The sequence below is a fragment of the Lampris incognitus genome, chromosome 1, assembly GCF_029633865.1.
Source record: "Lampris incognitus isolate fLamInc1 chromosome 1, fLamInc1.hap2, whole genome shotgun sequence".
In the NCBI taxonomy this organism is placed as follows: Eukaryota; Metazoa; Chordata; class Actinopteri; order Lampriformes; family Lampridae; genus Lampris; species Lampris incognitus.
The window spans coordinates 23,987,436-23,999,857 of record NC_079211.1 but is presented as its reverse complement, the minus strand read 5'-3'; the positions used below and the strand labels follow the sequence as shown (position 1 = coordinate 23,999,857).

Genomic DNA, 12,422 nt, shown 5'->3' with positions numbered 1-12,422 from the left:
TTTTTCATGGTACTGTGTGCGCCCGTGCGTGCGTCCGGGATTTTGCATGTATTTGTTTGTGAGTTTGCTGTATTTTGTATTTATTTTTACATCTTCATTTTATCCTCTCTGGGCTTAGTCGCCTCAGAACATCTGCTTAATTGAGAGACAAAGAGTAGTGCTTTGTTGGGTAACTAGTTCAGGCTGACCCCTCCCACCAAGCACAGCAAAAAAAGTCCTTATCTGTAACTGACAGATTGCAAAAAAAAATAGTGATACAGCGTAGGCAGAAATTACAGTGTGGGTGGGCACAGAGAAAATCAGGTGGGCTTAGCTCATCCGAGCCCAATCATACTTAATAAGTTCTGAAACGCATATGTTAACCAAAATAGGCAACTACAACTATACTTGCCTGGATGCCTCACAGTTCAATCATTCAAGGCTTATATATCATCAGAGGTAATGTTACAGGCACCAAGATGAACATTAACAGCATCGTATAGCCTGACACGGCTCCCACATATTCACACACGTGAACGACCCTAATCAAGCGTATGGGTAGAGGTACACTGTCGCCCAACGTGCGAAGTGACGTTAAAGATGACACTTGAACATAGCCTGGCATGGCGGTCAAATGCAACATATTGTAACGTGCATGGATAAGTAGACACGTTGGTCCTTGACTAATGGGTTGGACCCTTTAGTCGACTGGTTAGCGTTGTCGCTTGTGGTGTGGGAGCCACGGGTTCGCGTCTTGGCTGTGGCGGTTCCCGGGCTGCCCCCCTAATTCGCTACAATATGCAACGCGCACACACAGCAGTATCAGCATAAAATCCAATTGTACGCCCAACAAAAACTAACCACAATAATACTGCAATAGGCTACTACAGTCTAAAATTGTAAATTTAGCTTACTTTTGATGATTGCAGCAGGAGACAATGGGGCTTGGTGTTGAACACTGAAATTATGTGATTATAGTCCAACGATTCAGTGGGCTCTCATTCAAAGGAGAGCAGGGACAGAGAGTTCAGTCTGTATGTCATCAGTGATGCCCTGATGCCAGTTTTGAAGAGTCTCAACAGTACAGCTGCTGACGGGGAAAGGGCTGAGTTAGCCACGTACGCGTCGTTACTACTTGGCTTTTGAGGAGAAACTGGTGCAGAAGGTGTCTGGGTTGAGAATGAACTGAATTCTCTTCCTGCAGCTCCTCGCATATTTTTGTAACAAACTTAAGCATACTGTTTCGCCTCGCCATGTGTTTCATCTTAATCTACGTTAAAAGCAGCTAGCTAGCGAAAAGTAGGCTTCCGCTCCCCTGTGCAATGCGCGAGCAGGCTGTACCCCGAATGAAGGAGGAGGGGCTGCTCGCAATCTGGCGTTTGTGAAATGAACTGTCCATCAAAAAAGCTGACATCATCACATGGTAAACAAGAAACAAGAATTGTTTTATTTTTATTGATCGCGTTGGTTTTTTCCCTTTTTTGCGAGGTCGGTAGTGTATGGAATAATAAATACTATTAAGATTTTTTTTGTAATTTGCAGCTAACTCATACATTTTTTATGATTAGGTGTGCCAGTTTCAGATTTAGATGGCGCGGGCATATCCGGGAACATCGGTGGCTACTCGGTTTGATCAATCAGTGCCCAGAAACCATCTCCTCGTTCTCCGACATCTGACGAGGCAACAGAGAGCAGCTTCGATACAATATGCAATAAATAATGCTGTATTAGTAAAATAACATAGCTACCCAGCCACTGAGGATGCACAAGCCAGTGCATCCTTAGTGCCGGTCCCAAGCCCGGACAAATGGGGAGGGTTGCGTCAGGAAGGGCATCCGGCGTAAAATCTTTGCCAAATCAAATATGCGGATCATAAATAAGACTTACATACCGGATCGGTCGAGACCCGGGTTACCAACGACCGCCACCGGTACTGTTAACCAGCAGGGTGTCGGTGGAAACTATGCTACTGTTGGGCGAAGGAGAAGGAGAGGGGGAAAGCATGTCCAGAGGCAGCTAGAGAGGAGGAAGGGTAGGCATGTGGGGGTGAGAGTTGGAACTTTGAATGTTGGCACTATGACTGGTAAAGGGAGAGAGCTGGCTGATATGATGGAAAGAAGAAAGGTAGGCATACTGTGTGTGCAAGAGACCAGGTGGAAGGGGAGTAAGGCCAGGAGTATCGGAGGTGGGTTCAAACTCTTCTACCATGGTGTGAATGGGAGGAGTAATGGGGTAGGGGTAATTCTGAAGGAAGAGTATGTCAAGAGCGTGCTGGAGGTGAAGAGAGTGTCAGACAGAGTGATGAGTATGAAGCTGGAAATTGAAGGTTTATTGCTGAATGTTATCAGCGCATATGCCCCGCAAGTTGGGTGTGAGATGGATGAAAAAGAAGAATTCTGGAGTGAGTTGGACGACATGGTGGAGAGGGTACCCAAGGAGGAGAGAGTGGTGATTGGAGCCGACTTAAATGGACATGTTGGTGAAGGGAACAGAGGTGATGAGGAGGTGATGGGAAGGTATGGAGTCAAGAAGAGAAATGTGGAAGGACAGATGGTGGTCGATTTTGCGAAAAGGATGGAAATGGCTGTGGTGAATACATATTTCAAGAAGAGGGAGGAACACAGGGTGACGTACAAGAGTGGAGGAAAGTGCACACAGGTGGACTATATCTTATGTAGAAGGCGCCATCTAAAAGGGATTGGAGACTGCAAGGTGGTGACAGGGGAGAACGTAGCTAGGCAGCATCGGATGGTGGTCTGTAGGATGACTTTGGAGACCAAGAAGAGGAAGCGAGTGAAGACACACCCGAAGATCAAATGGTGGAAGTTGAAGAAGGAAGACTGTTGTGTGGAGTTCAGGCAGGAGTTAAGACAGGCACTGGGTGGTAGTGAAGAGTTGCCAGATGACTGGACAACCACTGCAGAAATAGTGAGGGAGACAGCTAGGAAGGTACTTGGTGTGTCATCAGGACAGAGGAAGGAAGACAAGGAGACTTGGTGGTGGAATGAGGAAGTACAGCAAATTATACAGAGGAAAAGGTTGGCAAAGAAGAAGTGGGATAGTAAGAGAGATGAAGAAAGTAGACAGGAGTACAAGGAGATGCAGCGTAAAGCAAAGAGAGAGGTGGCAAAGGCAAAGGAAAAGACATATGGTGAGTTGTATGACAGATTAGACACTAAGGAAGGAGAAAAGGACTTGTACCGATTGGCTAGACAGAGGGACCAAGCTGCAAAGGATGTGCAGCAAGTTAGGGCGATCAAGGATAGAGATGGAAATGTGCTGACAAGCGAGGAGAGTGTGCTAAGAAGGTGGAAGGAATACTTTGAGGGGCTGATGAATGAAGAAAATGAGAGAGAGAGAGAAGGTTGGATGATGTAGGGATAGTGAATCAGGAAGTTCAGCGGATTAGCAAGGAGGAAGTGAGGGCAGCTATGAAGAGGATGAAGAGTGGAAAGGCAGTTGGTCCTGATAACATACCTGTGGAGGCATGGAGATGTTTAGGAGAGATGGCAGTGGAGTTTTTAACTAGATTGTTTAACACAATCCTGGAAAGTGAGAGGATGCCTGGGGAGTGGAGAAGAAGCATACTGGTACCGATTTTCAAGAACAAGGGCGATGTGCAGAACTGTAACAACTACAGAGGTATAAAGTTGATCAGCCACAGCATGAAGATTTGGGAAAGAGTAATAGAAGCTAGGTTAAGAGGAGAGGTGACGATCAGCGAGCAGCAGTATGGTTTCATGCCACGAAAGAGCACCACAGATGCGATGTTTGCTTTGAGAATGTTGATTGAGAAGTATAGAGAAGGCCAGAAAGAGTTGCATTGTGTCTTTGTAGATTTAGAGAAAGCTTATGACAGAGTGCCGAGAGAGGAGGTGTGGTATTGTATGAGGAAGTCAGGAGTTGCAGAGAAGTATGTAGGAGTGGTGCAGGATACGTATGAGGGAAGTGTGACAATGGTGAGGTGTGCGGTTGGAATGACAGATGGGTTCAAGGTGGAGGTGGGATTACATCAAGGATCGGCTCTTAGCCCTTTCTTGTTTGCAATGGTGATGGACAGGTTGACGGACAAGATCAGGCAGGAGTCTCCATGGACGATGATGTTCGCGGATGACATTGTGATCTGTAGCGAGAGTAGGGTGCAGGTTGAGGAGAGCCTGGAGAGGTGGAGGTATGCACTGGAGAGAAGAGGAATGAAAGTCAGTAGGAGCAAGACGGAATACCTATGCGTATTGGGGTCAACTGTCCAAAGTAACGGGGAGTGCAGTAGAGAGGTGAAAAAGAGAGTGCAGGCAGGGTGGAGTGGGTGGAGAAGAGTGTCAGGAATGATTTGCGACAGAAGGGTACCAGCAAGAGTTAAAGGGAAAGTTTACAAGATGGTTGTGAAACCAGCTATGTTATATGGTTTGGAGACAGTGACACTGACGAAAAGACATGAGGCGGAGCTGGAGGTGGCAGAGTTGAAGATGCTAAGATTTTCACTGGGAGTAACGAAGAAGGACAGGATTAGGAACGATTATATTAGAGGGACAGCTCAGGTTGGACGGTTTGGAGACAAAGCAAGAGAGGCAAGATTGAGATGGCTTGGACATGTGTGGAGGAGAGATGCTGAGTATATTGGGAGAAGGATGCTGAATATGGAGCTGCCAGGGAAGAGGAGAAGAGGAAGGCCAAAGAGGAGGTTTATGGATGTGGTGAGGGAAGACATGCAGGTGGCTGGTGTGACAGAGGAAGACGCAGAAGACAGGAAGAAATGGAAACGGATGATCCGCTGTGGCGACCCCTAACGGGAGCAGCCGAAAGTAGTAGTAGTAGTAAAATAACATAGCTACAGGGAAGAGAAGCGGTGAAACGATGTTATTTGGGAAGCTGTAAAGTAGATTTGTCCTGTGCAACTCAAGGGCAATGTATTATTTTATTTTATTTTTTTTATCCATCGATTATCCAAGCCGCTTATCCCTGCTGGGGTCGCGGGATGCTGGCGTCTGTCCCAAACCCAAATCTAACCTACAGGTATATCTTTTCTTTGATAAAGAAAGCATCAACAGGCAACGTTGGCTGTCATCAGCTTAGTGTATTCACAGTGGTCATTTGGCGTTGAAGTTTGAACTCACCCATTTTATTGGCAAAGCTTATGTGTTGGGCATAGCAGCAGAAAGTAAGCGAGGTGAGACATGGAGAAATTTTTTCAAACGGACACTTTTAAATGAAAACTGTAACAGTATGAGGATCCTGGCTCTTTTTGTGGGCTGTGTTGACTTTTTAAGCAGATGTTGGGGCTGAATTAAAAATCTGTGTGAATGGAGTTGAAGTGAAGCATAGCTACATTAATTTTGATGGTCGTTAACCCAGAAGGCAGACTGCTTCAATTAGCGGCAGTGGAGATAATGGAGTTTCTATTTGTAGGGTTGGCACTGCGCTCTGACCAACTGGCGCGTTATTCGTGCAAGACCATGTTACACAGGTTCAGAGGAAAGTGCTATCCAGGATCACGCCTTCGCTCAGCGATGAAAACGGAAAGAAAACAGCTATTTTGTCAAGAAAGACCTTAGTCTGGAAATTATGTTTTAACGTATAATCCTTTCAGTTAAGTATATTCAGTCTGGTCATGAAGCATTGGCATATTCTATCATATATTGAACAACAGTTTGCAACATCCTCCTTCGTTTACATGCAAGAGATCAGGAAATCTGAGCGCTGGCTCGGCGAAGGCGGATCCCCATGCAGTTAGATGTAATACATTCATTATGGGACATTTGCCCTGCAGATCCTGCACCCCATGTAGTGAGTGATATGCTGAAAACTGACAAATTCAAAGATGCACGCACAGGAAAGGAGAATCTGAATCAGAATCTGATCCCTAATTACCATTAACACTACCCATGTAATTTATGTACTATTCTGTCAGTGCAACAAACACTATATAGCTCGAAAATTAAAAATTCGAATCAACGAACACAGAAGTAGTATTAGACGGGCAGACATGACATCACCTGCAGCACAGCATTTTTGTGCTCATGGACACAAAACTGCATAGGGATCTGAAATGTATTGGAAATGAAAAACTGGCTCAACCGCAGAGGTGGTAAGCCTGAAAAATTACTCTTACAATGTGAGTGTTATTGGATTAATCATCTGAAAACCCTGTATCCTACTGGCATGAATAAGGAAAACGAGTTTGATCCCTTTTCTATAAACATGAATCTAGTGACAGTAACTTCCAGAATAAAACCTATTCCTGCCATCCATGTGGCTTGGGTAACACATGGTGTATTTTTTGGAAGTGATAATGATCCCTATTGGTTTGATCTGTTTCATGAATACTGCGAAACTTAAGTTCCACAGAGAGAGATCCATCCATCCATTCATTATCCAAACCGCTTATCCTGCTCTCAGGGTCGCGGGGATCCTGGAGCCTATCCCAGCAGTCACTGGGCGGCAGTGAGCTCATTCATATGCGCTAATTCTGGTTGAAGGTACAGTTATTGTTGATTGCATTCCCTGTTAACTTGTCTGGCCTCCTTACGTGTGTTCTTTGTACACACTGATGAAGGCCGGATGGCCAAAAAACGTTTTGTGTTTTGCCAGACTGATGACACAGTAAATCTATTGTTTGGCATATTTGTGGGTGCGACCCTCTCTCTTCTTTATATGATGATGGAGTTTCTACCATTGGAAAGTAACATGGTGTAACAGTGTATGACCACGGATGTGTAGACTCGCTAGCCCTTGGCTAACGGGTCAGACCTTTTAGCTTACTGGTTAGCACGGTCAGCCATGGTGCAGGGAATCCAGATTCGATTCCCGACTGCCCCCTGAATTCCCGCTACAATAGCATCCGTTTCTGTCAAGTAATATCTTTTAGTGCGTGTGCGTGTGTTCGCATGTTTATGTGAACAGATGTGTGAAATCGATCCAACCCTTTATTTAAAGCTCAAAACAAAGGCCAGAAGTGTAGAAGAAAAGAAGTGCCTGTGTGTGTGTGTGTGTGCGAGAGAGAGAGAGAGAGAGAGAGAGAGAGAGAGAGAGAGAGAGAGAGAGAGAGAGAGAGAGAGAGAGAGAGAGAGAGAGAGAGAGAGCGAGAGCTTGCATACGAGCGGTCAAACAGAAGACATACATTTTTAATTCCATTAAAATGAATCCATCATATGGAAATGTTATGCGCACATCATCAGTGAGTCAAGGCAGTTTCCGGAAATCGCCATGTTGTTTGTGCCAGTGACTTGCGGCAACAAGATTTCATTCTTTCTTCTTATTTTCGCTAATAGCTTTATCCACTTCCAGCCCATTTCTTGTTCTTTCCCACCATGGATACTTTTCTTGGATCTTCTTTGAAAGCTTTGGCCAATCTTCTGAATTTTAGCAGCCAGTGGTTTCAACAGAAATGTGTAGTCATGTGCACAGACATAAACTTGCAGTCCGCAGGTATGAACTTGAGATTTCGAGGGGTGTGTCTGCTCGATGTGTGCATGTATGTACGTGTGTATATGGTTGAGAATGGTGCACATGTGTGTGCTGTAGTTTTTTCAAGTGGTGTGCAAATGTTTCACAGGTGTTAAGCTCATCAGTTTAATTCATGCAGCAGCGCAGTTGTCGTGAGTCATTGGTAATTTGATAAACAAAGTTAATGACACGACCGTGTGTATATCCCAAACATAACACTGTGATGTGTGTGTGTGTGTGTGTGTGTGTGTGTGTGTGTGTGTGTTTATGCTTGCACATGTATGTTTTTACACCTCGTTTAACCCCTGTCACCTCTTCTCCTCATAAATCATAGCGTGAGAGTTTCACAACTTCACTAAAGAGCCATTCCACTTTCAAACAATTAAAAGTCCAAAAGGCGGGACAGAACAGCGCGGAGGGGTGAATACTCCCTGCTGCACACACATGCACATTCTCATCTACATGCATGTTCTCATCTACATGCATGTTCTCATCTACATGTACGTTCTCATCTACATACACGTTCTCATCTACATACACGTTCTCATCTACATACACGTTCTCATCTACATGCACATTCTCATCTACATGCACGTTCTCATCTACATGCATGTTCTCATCTACATGCACATTCTCATCTACATACACGTTCTCATCTACATACATGTTCTCATCTACATGAATGTTCTCATCTACATGCACGTTCTCATCTACATACACATTCTCATCTACACGCAAATTCTCAGCTACATGTACATTCTCATCTACATGCATGTTCTCATCTACATACACGTTCTCATCTACATGCATTTTCTCATCTACATGCATGTTCTCATATACATGCATGTTCTCATCTACATGCACATTCTCATCTACATACACGTTCTCATCTACACTCAAATTCTCAGCTACATGCACATTCTCATCTACATGCATGTTCTCATCTACATGCATGTTCTCATCTACATGCACGTCCTCATCTACATGCATGTTCTCATCTACACGCAAATTCTCAGCTTCATGCACAGACACCAGTATGTCCAGCCGTTGGCGTGTTTATACGAGAGTGCCAGTCTGTGACAGACAGCGGACCTCACTCAGCAGAAACAAAGCAAGGACCCCATTGTTCAGCCTTCCAGGCCACTGAGCATAGATTAAAGCCAGACAGTCACCCAACAACATGTCAGTGATTTTCTGTACCAAACACACAGTGCTGTGGTATGCTTTATTGTGCGCTTCGGCTCTGAATGCCGCCATTATCAAAGCAACGGGCCTCCCCGACATTTTTTTTTGAAGAAACAAATGTCATGTATCACAAATTATGCCCATGTATTCCAGACAGAGAGTGCGACATTAAAAGGTCCCCCCCCCCCCCCCCCCGTGGCAACATTGGAGAGGAGAGCGAAAAGGAAGGGGGTTATAGAATCAGGAGGCTCAAAGGAGGTGTGTTGGGCAAAGGGGCAATGGAAGGAGAGGAGGTACTGAAAATGACGGTGATATCAGAAGATGCACGAGACCGAGAAGTTATCAACCCACACATAAGGACACAAAAAGAAATGATTAAAAAAAGCATTTTGGCGACCCTACAGACACAATTAGCCGTGTCTGCGGGTGGGAAGCCGGATGTGGGTATGTGTCATGGTCACTGCACTAGCGCCTCCTTTGGTCAGTCAGGGCGCCTGTTCGAGGGGAGGGGGAACTGGGGGGAATAACGTGATCCTCCCACGTGCTACGTGCCCCTGGCGAAACTCCTCACTGTCAGGTGAAAAGAAGCGGCTGGCGACTCCACATGTATCGGAGGAGGCATGTGGTAGTCTGCAGCCCTCCCTGGATTGGCAGAGAGGATGGTGCAGCCCTCCCCGGAGCGTCAGAGGTGGTGGAGCAGCGACCGGGACGGCTCGGATGAATGGGGTAATTGGCCAAATACAATTGGGGAGAAAAAGGGGGGAAATCCAAAAAAAAAAAACATTTCATACTCTCGTTGTCTTGCTCGCCATTTCTTTTGACGTCACGCAAACAATTAAGCCGGTGTGACACGTTGCCATATGTGTTTCTAGCTGGGAAGTCTGCTGTGATGTGCAGACACTTACCCCTTCACACTGCATCCTCAACAATTACACCCCACTGGATATTTATGAGTCTGCGCTATAGGGAGTGCCATAAAAACCTTGTTAAGCCCCCTGTCTCCCTACTTCGTTGAGATTAAGGGGTGCAAGCAGACATACACAAACTACACACACTACACACACACGTATATGCTATCACATGTAGACATATGCAAACACACAAAAACATCGACACAGACATGTATACCCCCCCCCCACTGGCAGAGGTATTTTCCAGAAACGTGTTTAAAACCCATCTAATTGGTGGGGATGCTGAGTTTGCTCCCAGAATGCTTTTGAGATGGCTGTCTGCTGATGGAGATATCGAGCTTGAACTACATGTAGACAAAGAGCCCTGAATCGAAAAAGCAGGTTATTCTCTTCCCCCCCATATTCAGCTGAAGACTTATGGTCATTCTAGGCCTGTATCTCACCTTTTTTCAAATTAATGTCCCTGCTTCTCTCTCTCGTTTGCCCTTCTGTCCCTCATTCCTCCAAACTCTGTTGCTCTGCGGCTCGTGCCATTTGCAGTACGAGATTTGGCGCTTTTAGCGGGAAGACGTGCTGCTTTTGCTCAGTTGATGCTATTTTTATTTGAATTCCAGCTTTTTTTTTCTTTTTTTTTTCTCTCAGCCTTGCCGTCTGTTGCATAGGTTTGTACCACACAGGAGGGGGGCATTAGCAACAAGCCAACTACATTCAGGGAAAAGTAAGAGAACATGGGCCACACATCAAACCGCTGTTTTTATGGCTCTTATCTTCCATACTCTGCTGTGTTCTTGATATATGACAGTCCCTTCACCCCATACAGGTGCACTGGTTCAGTCACAAGCTACCTTTGACCTGTACGGTCTTGAAGCACAAGATATTTATAATTTCTTCTTCGCACATAGGACAGAACGATGTCTACTTCAAGAGCTTCCTGGAATGTTGTTTCACCAACTGAATTATAACTCGCGGCATAAACGATGGGGTCTTATCTGAATTGCTTCTCCATTCTGTATTGAATTTGAGTAATATGGGGTCAGAGAGGGTACATATCCTACTACCGAAGGCACGTTGTCATCTGCCAGAGATTAGATACAGGATTTTACTGTTAGGATTAATCGCAATCTCACAGGCAGTCTTAAAAGGGTGGATATGTGAACACACACGCACACATATAAAACACCCACCGACATATTGAATTCAAAGGCCACTGTGCAGCTTGTTAGCGGTCATAAATCAGTCTCTTCTCGGTCGGGTTCAGAGTCTGCCACTGATGACCTCACTTTGTGCACCTCGCCTACTCATCCTGACGAGTCTTTGGGGAGCCAGGACCCATTAAACGCTCCCAGATGTACCACCATCACCCCACACATACAGAAAGACAGACGTGGATGCAGACACCCCAGCAAGGTTCATCGGACTATTTAATGCTGACACACGCACGCACACACACACACTCGGCTGCACAGATACACACACAGTCAAGCTTATACACAGGGTGGTGCATTTAATAGAGTGATGAAAGTCTAGTACGCTTTGCAAGCTTGGCTTAGTTACTGCAGCGGCATGGCATCATGGGAATGTAGACCGTTTCAAAGACAAAGAAAGAAAGACACTTTGTCATTGTAAGCAAGCATACAACGAAATTCCTCCTCTGCATTTAACCCATCCTAGCTGTGTAGCTAGGAGCAGTGTGCAGCCGCAGTGCAGCACCCGGGGACCTACACCATTTCTTCTTTCCTACTGCCTTGCTCAGGGGAACAGACAGGAAGGAGTAATAACCCTAACATACATGTCTTTGGTAGTGGGAGGAAACCGAAGCACCCGGCAGAAACCCACGCAGACACGGGAAGAACATGAAAACTCCACACAGAAAGGACACACACACACATGCACACAAACTCTTTTTGAGTGGGCAAACCTTGTGCACACAGCTTTGACTCTGTCCCTATTACGATCACTGTTCTTCTGTATAGGAGACTCACGGTGCCAGTGAAGGTCAGTTGTGTTTACTGAGCTGGCCTTATGGCAATGCCTTTAAAATCCTTGCCTTCCATTAGGTCCTAGTTATTTGCTCTTCAGCAGTCCAAGACAGCTGTTTATGAATTCAAAAGAACAGCGTAATCGAGAACAGGTGAGCCTCGAAGCCTTCTTTACTTCTTCTATATAAACCTGTTTTGCTCTGATTGCCCACCGATGTGTTTTGAACGAGGCAAGTTGGATCCATGTTGTTCTCTTACGAGACTGAAGGGAGGCTTACACCTGACAGCAGACGGTCACGTTGACAGATAATGGAAGCAACTTGAAATCATGGCTCTTGTTCCGTTTCTTTCCTGTCCCCTTTCTTCCTCTCCTCCTTTGTCCATCCATCGGTGCAGGGAGCAATGACACCGTGTTTTTGCTACAACGTCCAGGACCACTGAGCAGATCATGCCACTTGGGACTGGGAAAGTAGGAAGATGGTTAAAAACCCATTGTGTCTCACCGTAAGCTATCCAGGAAACAGATGAGGGTTTGTAATATGTGGTTTGCAGTATTACAATCCCAGAGCCATAGGGGCCTGGGGGGTGGGGGGTGAGCGACCCAGGCTCCTCAAGATGTTTTTCCCCCCGTGACTCAAGGCTATAAAACTGTTAGCTTAAAATCAAGTACAGTCATTAAGGAGGAGGTGAATATCAGTCTTTACCACATATATCACATTTAGCTTTTAAGTGTTTTAGGAAAGTTTGTCCTGAAGGCCAAAATGTTTCATTATGTTTAAGATACCACGAGTGTGCATCTGAAGGTTTATGCCTTTGAACTAAGTGTTGCTTTTTGGTGGATGCTCAGCGACCATGAAGTTGTTTGCATAGGGGTAAACAAACTGGACTGCTGTTCAGCACTTGCAGGGGGTTCGACGTAGACTTC

General features: G+C 45.5%; 1 protein-coding gene across 1 annotated transcript in view; it reads left to right on the top strand.

Annotated features, from left to right (window-relative positions):
* The window catches only part of LOC130123851 (collagen alpha-1(XXIII) chain), a 209,204-nt gene that overhangs the window by 133,346 nt on the left and 63,436 nt on the right, over positions 1–12,422 (top strand). The gene's annotated exons all lie outside the window — the stretch shown is intronic.